The sequence below is a fragment of the Anthonomus grandis genome, chromosome 22 (assembly GCF_022605725.1).
Source record: "Anthonomus grandis grandis chromosome 22, icAntGran1.3, whole genome shotgun sequence".
Taxonomy (NCBI): domain Eukaryota; kingdom Metazoa; phylum Arthropoda; class Insecta; order Coleoptera; family Curculionidae; genus Anthonomus; species Anthonomus grandis.
In genome coordinates, this window is record NC_065567.1 from 2,418,897 (window position 1) to 2,428,371 (window position 9,475).

General features: G+C 29.8%; 1 long non-coding RNA gene across 1 annotated transcript; it reads right to left on the reverse strand.

Moving 5' to 3' along the window:
- Positions 1-500: 500 nt before the first annotated feature.
- On the reverse strand, positions 501-3,441 carry LOC126748626 (uncharacterized). Its single transcript, XR_007664784.1, has 4 exons — positions 2,918-3,441; positions 1,758-1,832; positions 1,085-1,339; positions 501-903 (listed from the first exon to the last, which is right to left on the reverse strand). It is a non-coding gene; the product is annotated as an uncharacterized LOC126748626 (long non-coding RNA).
- Positions 3,442-9,475: the final 6,034 nt, after the last annotated feature.

Sequence of the window (9,475 nt, forward strand, 5' to 3'; positions counted from 1 at the left end):
AAATCTCCGAATAAAGTTCTGCGGACAAAACGCCATAAAAACGGTGGATGCGATCCGAACTAGCAAAGATACCTGTAAAAATGTATACCGGCCCCTTCACCAAATATGGAGAAATGAACATTAAAAATTTGTTGAAATAATAATATTAATTAACAATATTAATTAATTTCCCCATAATATTTCAATCAATATTCAGGTAACCTGAAGAAATATTATTACATTTCTTTTAGAATTGCAGTTTACCTCCGAACATCAATTGAAATATTATAAAAAAATTAATTTTTGTTGCCTATTATTATTTCAATCAACGATCTGAAAAAGACATTATCAAAAACATAAATAAAATTCAAATATAGAACTAACAAAATATTTATTAAAACAAGTAAAAATCTTAAAATCAATAAGTACTACATAATAATATGCATTTACACGGTATTATATTTTAAATTTAAAAATATGAAGGTGAATTTTCGACTTATCATTTCTTGGCGACCTTTTGTAAGTATTGTCTATTTTGCATTATGTCTATGCTAAATACATAACATACTACCAAATAACATACATGCAGAAAAAAATAGTTGTCTCTGATACATCTACGTTTCTGTGATTTCACGAATAATAATTTGTTATTGGTGAAGATAGATATAATAATATACATCATTTTATAATGAACTTGTAAGTAGGACTATTAATATGTTTTAAGAGATTTTTAAAATCTGTGGAATTGACATATTTTTCGGCAATACCTATTCTCTCTTTGTAGGATTTAATTTTTTTTTCCATTCCATATATTTCACTCCTCCAAGATGTTAATTTGGTGTATCATTTTTTGGCCTTTGGTGTCAACTCAATGGAACGATGAACATTTAAACTTTTTAATGAAAACCTTCTTTTTTTCAAGACCTAAAAACATATTTTTTTAATATTCAAATAATGCATTTGTTTAAAGGAATATCAATAAAATTGGCAATACAAAAAACACGAATAAGACCTAGTGAGGAGAAAAAAATAAATAAATATAATAATAATAAATGAATTATATAAAATAGATATAATAAATGTATACATATGTAAGTATACTCACGTTTCTTAGCAGATTCCTTTTTCCTTGAGACATTAGGTACAATTTGTAATGGTACTTTTTCAATATCTATTTGATTGTTGGAATTTTCTATTATAGCAATTATTTCCATATAAGATGAGGTATTTTCAGGAATATCTTTTTGATTTAAAGCATATGAGGATTTCTCATCAGCTATTTCTATAGGTACTTCTAATATATTTTCTACCACATTAGTTTGGCTGATAACTTTAGAACATATGGACCCATCGACGGAACCTTTAAAAAAAATTATTATATATTTTTAGATACATATGAAGGTCTAATAATTTTTTGGTGGGAAGTGCTAAAAAACCTTTGGGAAAAGGCAATAAGCAGTACTTGTTATTTTAACAAATGTTAAGTAAAATGAAAAGGTTTTAATTAAAATATAAACAAAATCCAAATCTAATTGAATCATAATTAGGTATCAAAATGCATTAATTTAAAAGCATGGTCGACGTCTTCTCAACGTTAATTTTAAAAATAAATATTTCAATAATTATAACATTAATTCGTTAATGTCATCATTAGTTAATAATCATTATGTAAAACATATATTTAAGCGATTTCATATATTAGAAGTGACAAAAAATATGCAGAAAATATTAAAAATGTATATAAATATATTCTATTCTGAATTTTGAAGAAATCTTACCTTTTGCATAATATGTGCCATTTATTATATGTCCTTTATTGCTTAATAATAGCTCAGCATTATAAGCACCATACCCTAAAAAATAAATATTGCTTTAAATATAAAGTTGCTTCCTAGATTATATAAATTAATGTAAATAATTTTTACTCTCAGAAAATCAAGATGTTAAAATTAATTTATTTTTATAAATAAGATCTACATATATGAAAAATCTTGCAAAAAAATATTTGAAAGCAAATTAAAATGATTCTATTAAAGCTTAAGCCTCAAAAATTAATATGATATTTTGAACCTTCCTAATATAATTTATTGAATCCTTATATAAAGTTGATACCTAAACCAAAATTCTATTGTTTGAAAGTTTTAATCCACATCTCAAACTCAGGATTAAGTCATATCACTCTAAAAGGTATGACTCATTTTTTTATAAAGTACCTATTTGATACTTTATCATTTGTTTTCAAGTTTAAAATCTATAGCTTTTCATATTTTTTAAAATCAACTAAAGACAGATCCATTATCTTTAAATTTGAAAAGCTGCTCTCAGAAACAACAATTTCAGGTAAGTATATATTATGTAAGCCTTTGTTAAAGTTAAAGTTGAAGTGTTAAATTTGGTAAGTTGAAGATGCGGGGTTTAAAATATCAAATTATTTTGTTCCCCTCAGCCAAAAGGTAATATTAAGTGCAAGATACAAGCAATTTTCACTTTTTTATAAAATATTTTAATGCCCAATAATCAAAAATTTATTTTTAAAAACTCAGCATTCTGTATTGTTAGTATAAAAAAGAAAAAAAAACAGGTTTCAAGGTGAATGTTTTATACCCAAAGCCCTTAGTGGTAAGAGGACTGAACTTGAAAGATCTTTTACTAGTAAAACATATTTTTTTATTTAAAACATAAAATAGTAATATCATTCTATATGTAGATATATATAAGTAAAACGTGAACATTTTAATTGCAATAAATTCAATATGGAAAACCCAGTTCATTGAAAAAAAAATATGGGTCCCTATATTTTAGGTTTGCCACCAATTTGTGCCAACAATTTAAGGAAAAAAATTAAATAATAAAATAACTTACATAAGTATATATGTAAATCTTACTAAATAAGATTTACATAAATATTATTTTAATAGTAATTCATTCATTTACTTACCTTCAATATTAAGAGTAGGTATTGCTGCTCTTTTGAGTCCTCTCTTACTGGTTGGCACTTTGCAGTACTCTTTAAAGTGACAATCGCCAACATAAAAACGATTATAGATTTGTTCCAAGGATAAACAATGATAATTAGGTGGATTAATAATGGAAATCCATACATTGTATATTTCTGGATCATTTTTGGAAATCTATGCCTCTTGCCATCCTGATTCAGACACCCAGCTACACAACATTTTTTTGGGTGTGACTGTGGAGTAGTAGAAAACATAATTATTTATAGAGAAACTAGAATTTTAAAACCTTAATATTAAAATAAAAGAGAGTATATAGAATCTTACCTGAAAACTAGGTCTTTATTAAACAAATAATAATAGTTTTGTAAATTGCAACCCTAATCTGGAAATTTACCACAGGTTACAGCACTATAATCTATTCTATAATGTCCTGTTAGTTTGTTTTTTTAATAATAAAACACAACACAAATTGTCACAACAGTATATAATAAGAAACTAATCACTATTCTGCCAGCTGCCAGCCAACTACCAGGAAACGAAAAGTAAGCACACTTTTTTGCATATAGTGCTGCCATCTGTCAGTCAAAATAGAAAACAGAAAATAAAATGGGACAGTGTTACTAGCGCCAAAGTGGACGCGATCCGAACCTTTCCCGTAGCTCAAATCCCCATTGCCCATTTATGTTTTTTTTCTATTTTCCTCTTTGTGTTCTGTGCGTTCACCAGAGGCGGATGGGAAACGTAAACGTAGTTTATATTTATTTCATGTTTCTTGTTATTTAGTTTGTATTCTTCCTTGGAGGTAATGTACAGTTTTATATATTTTTATTTAAGAGCATGCTCTTTTATTTTTTGGACCTATTTGCATTATAATAGGAACGTTTTCTTTTGACGATTGGCTGTACATTTTCATAAAATTTAAATTTCTATATTTTGCAATTTGGAGGTTCAAAATAAGGGGTTAGTTTTAAGGTTTGCTTTCTTTTATGAGTTTATTCAAATAAAATTAAATTTAAAGGGTAAAATGTTACATTTCTTATTGGATTTATTCGTTAAATTCACACTTAAAAGGAGTTGAAAACTTTAAAAAAATTTGTTATTAAAATTTGTATTAAAAGATACAAGCTAATATTTAATTAATTTATTTGATAAATTCACTCTTTACTAAGCGGTTGATAACTTTTGATCAGGTTTCAAAACTTAAATATTATTTTAAAGGGGTAAAAACATATAAGCTTGTACTTGGTGGATTTATTCGCTAAATTCACATATAATTAAAAAAATAATTATCAATCTTTTGTGGCATAACATCCAGATGTTCAATATACGATCCATGAATTTACCGAACCTAAGGGTGAACCGGCATATTCATCATATCCTGGTGGACCAAGGAGAACTGAAGAGATTTAGTACTTGGGGGGGAGGGCATGCTGTAATCGCTCTGTACAAAGGGGCTTGGTGCCTAAAGATCCTCCTGATGTTGAATCTTCTTTTGTTCTTTTAAGAGGTTATGTTTCAACGGTTTGGCAGTTATGGGAGTTTATTCGTTCTAGTAACTTACTTCTTAGTCGGGTTTCATTTAAAGTGGATTTATTCACTAAATTCACATCAAAACAGTCTAAGGGGGTTAAATTAAAAATTCAAGTTCTAAAAGGGCAAATATAGGAATTTAAATAATAAGCAAATTAAAAATCACTGTGAATATATATATCCAATGGTCCAAAATTGTGCCAATACCTATATATAGTGCCAATATACAATATTCACCACTTACTTTTACTTATTAAGTTGATTTACTGTATACTGTTTGTTCTTATTATTAGTAATTTAAAATGTAGGATTGGTATTTTTTATTATCATAAGATAATTAGGAACAGCATATATTATAGGCCTCGAAGAAGAATTATTAAGCATTACATATATGACTATTATGTTCAATTATATCTTTATGTATAATTTTTCATAAATATTAATACTGTATACCCCTGAAATATTGACAAAGCACTTAGCCAGTGCACCTTTCCCTTGAAAATTTGACTAAGCATGTACACAATGTGCCTAAACCCCTTAAAATATTGACTAATCACGTAATCAGTGTGCTTTAACCCTGAAAACTTGATTAGAGGAATGGGTTTTAGTGGGTCGGGGCATGCCCATGTTGTTGGCTATGGTTGGCCATGGCCAACTCCAACCCCACACTATCCTTCACGTCTAACAGGAATCACCCCTATCCAACGTCCAGGGTGTCTGTTTGCAGATTTCCTAAACCTCTTAAAAAAAAAAAACTTAATACGCCAAAGAAGAATACAATAAATTAAGTTTTACTCTATTACATGGCACCAACTCTTAAAGAAATGAAGAAATTTTACCTGTCAAGTAAAAGAAATTACTGTTATTAGTTTAGATTTCATCATAATTGATGCAATACTCTGCAGATGTTAAACGCTATTATGAATAAAAGTTTTGTTAAAGTTTAATCATTTAAAAGATTATTTAAAACTTTTGTTCTAATTGCTTTATAATGAATATTGTTTTATTATATGTATTTTTCTTTTGTTTTCATACTTTAACCATATGTTTATGCCTTTGAATGTTTATGTATGCAATTACATTATAAATATTTATTATTTTATTTATTTATTTATTTAAAATTCTTCATTACAAAAGTTCAACAATGAACAATGACTTTAGGGTATAAATGTATACCCTAAAGTCATTAATAATTAAAAGTTAAATAGAGACAAGTTATATATTATATCCCTATTTAACTTATAAGAAACTATACAATACCAACCAGCTTGCCGAATCATCATTTTGCCTTTTCCTATTTTCAGCATTTATAAAATGCTGCTTTCGCTTTTATTGTACGTAAATTTATTATTTAGTCTAGAATTAACTCTGTACTGTATAAAACATATCTAATTTGAATAAAGTTTTTTTTTTAAAACAGAGTTCCGTAGTATCGTTACATAATTGGCGCAGTCGGGCTTTTAGGACTCTCTCACGTTCTTAGCATAAAGTACGGTTCGTTTTAACGATTTATTGGGAGGTGAACCTTTGTTTTCGGGAGTGCAGTTTTGGACGTCGTTTTCGCGCTTCTAACCAGTTGGGTGAATTGAGTAGCTCAACGAGAAGATCCGGAACAGTACTACGTCGTTGACGGAATATCAACGTCGGAAGCAGCCAGATCCAGAGACGAGACTTCAAAGGGACATTGAAGGGCTACGTATGGACAAGATACTGGTTTTGCTGTAAGCACATTTAATGTCATTTAGAGTGTCTAATATTGATAGTGATAGCTCATACGAAAGTTCATCATCTTCAGATACAGAGAATATGAATTCTGGCTCACCAAGTTCTTTTAATTTTAAGTATCGTTCAAGATCTCCTTTAAAAGTAAAAGCGAAGGTACATCGCAAAAACTTTAATAAGGAAAAAAGAATTCAAGAGAGTAACTTTAACAATTTTAATATGCCTAACGAAGGTGCAGGAGCTTCGACTCCAACCTTTCCTTCTTTAAAAAAGGAATACTTAGACATGGTTCCCGAGTTTCATGGCGAAACGGAACTACTTCCTAGATTTTTAAATATTTCGGAAAAACTTGTAAATAAATTTTACAATACTTTAGATTTAACTGATTTTCAAAATGAATATTTAATGTCAAGTTTAATTTCTAAAATAAAAGGTGAAGCCGCAATAAATATTTCATCTAGTTTAATAACAAATTGGCAAGAATTAAAAGACGCATTACTAAATGCTTATGCTGATAAGTTAAATATCGAAATGGCAGAAATAAAACAAGAAAGTGAGACACCATTCGAGTTTTATAATAAAATACAAAATTTATTAAATTTGCAAATATCATTTATTTCAACCCATTCAAGTGTGATAGAATCTCCAGTGCTGTCTCAATACTGCCGAAATTTAGCTTTAAGGGTTTTATCAAGAGGGTTAAAAGATCCAATTGGTTCATTAATGAGAACCAAAAATCCACAGGATTTAAATACAGCTTTAAATATGTTAGTTAACGATTTTCAAATTCAGTCAGCGGAACAAAAAAGTTTAAAAACGTTTAATAAATCTAATAATAATAGGCCTAAATATCCAAATATGCTAAGGAATTTTAATTTACCGATAACAAACTATAGCCATAATAATTATACACATTTACAAAATCAAAATCAAGCCAGTAATTTTAGGCAACATTTTCAAACTCAAAATTTAAGTCCAAGCAATATTGGTCAGAATTTTAAAAACACTCAAAACCCAACAGGAACAAATTTAAATACACAAAACACCACAAACGTTTTTAGGCCCAACCAAAATAGATCTTTCCTAGCACTCACACCAATGTCAATTTCAACGAGGAATACTTTTAAGCCACCCCTTAGCAATAACTATTTTAAAAATCAGCGAAATAACCCAAATATTATTGTTGAGGAATTACATAACATTGACGAACAAAGTAATGATAATATATTTTACGAGATTGATGACGAAAACGATCAATCCGATTGTATTATTGAACAGCCCTGTGAAAGTGACGAGTTTTTTCGGTCACAAGCCTCGGTAGCACTGACACCATTACAAGATTGCCAAAATTCCAACTGATGAATTTTACTTATAACGAAAGCAAATTACCATATATCATAATTCCTGAATTTAATTTAAAAGTCCTTATTGATACAGGTAGCACAAGATCTTTCGTCAAACCTGATCTCGCTATGAAATATTTTAAAAATTATAGAAAACATGATCCGTTTCAAATTTCCACTGCCCATGGTACATCAGTTGAAAATTTTAGCACTCTAATTCCCTGCTCTAAAATATTTAAAACAAAAAAGTCTCTTGATTTAAAATATTATATTTTTGATTTTCATAATTACTTTGATTGTTTACTTGGTATTGATAATTTAAAAAAATTAAAGGCTATGATCGATTTAAATAAAAATATTCTTTGTACTCCAGAAACTGAAATAAAACTCTACGGAGCTCGTGTTTGGAATTGGCAAATTTAAAGGGTATTTGAATGCACCGCCAATTTTGTTAGAAGTATTGATTATTTTAATTGACCAATAACAATCCATATCCGCGTGCATGCGTCAATGATGGCTTGGACAGGTGCACGCTTCCTCCCGCGAGAGACGGGCTTTTTGATCGGTACCATCGTACGATACACATCGAAACATAGAATAGCGTGTGTGTTGAGAAAACTGGCCGGCCAACCATCTAATCTACAGTTATACAGTATACCAATTCATCGAGTGTCAGGTAAGTCGTTATTGACGCCGTAAATTTGTAATTGTTTTCTTTTTCTTATTTTCTTTTGTGTGTGAAGTTCACGCTGGTCCTTCAATACCTATTATTTGTCCTTTCCAAAAGGAGCCCCCCAAACATTTGATCCTTGCGAGCCAAATAAATCGAATCGTCCTTAAAATTTACAGTCTATTTAACTATCCAAAAGTGTTTAATTGCAACCTTGGTTTAAAGTCCATAGCAAGACGCAGATATTTCCGTTAAAAAAAAACATTTGTTTACCATTTTTTATAGCAACGCTTGACCAAGTAGCATTCCTATGACACTGGTGTCGATTTCCATTTGTCCGAGTAATGTGCGGTTGCAATAACCGATAACCGGTCAGTTTTTAACCCATTGTTGTGACAGGTGACAAGACATAACGTCAATGTTTTGTTATTGTTTACCTAACCCAATTTTTGATTGTTTACCTTTGTGATTTTGCCCAATAGAAATTTGAACTTTAACTCTTTGATTGATAAAAGTTCATTTTTACTGACCAATATACCCTTTTGTGATTCAACGTTATTCCGGCGTTGTTTATACCAGTGATTTATCCACAAATCTTCCGATTTGTTTGGATACCCCATTCCATTAACGTTTATTGTGGAACGTTAAATTATTAGTGCTTCATTCCTTTGTGATATTCAACGTTATTCCGGTGTTGTCTATACCAGTGTTATATACACAAACCTAACGATTTGTCTGGATACCAATTTCCATTAATTCCATATTGTGGAGATTTTATTTAGTATTTACCATTCTTAGTTACCATCATGTCTACAAATCAGCCAGTAGCAGCTAAATTAATAAAGAAGCGTCAGTCCTATATTAAACGCTTAGAAGCCATATATAATTTGGCTATTGAGTGTCAAAACCATCCTTCCAAGTTGAATTTACTGAGAGCCTGCGCTGAGGATTTCCCTAGTATTTGTTCTTCTTTTGAGACTTTGCATTAAGACATTTTAGCTTGCTCTGATGATGACAAACAGGATGAGCAACATTCTCTTGGAAATACCTTTAATGAAATGAAATATGTTGTTCATTCCTTGCTTCGAGAGTTACTCCCTCCAGTAGATGTTGTACCAAAAAGTGGCTGCAAAAGCAACAATCACTCCTTTAGTGAATTGCCAAGTGATGATCATGATCATGATCTTGACCTACCTAGAATTAAAGTCCCTGTCTTTTCTGGGAACAGAAGAGACTGGCCTGCTTTTTATGATCTATTTCGAACCCTTGTCCAT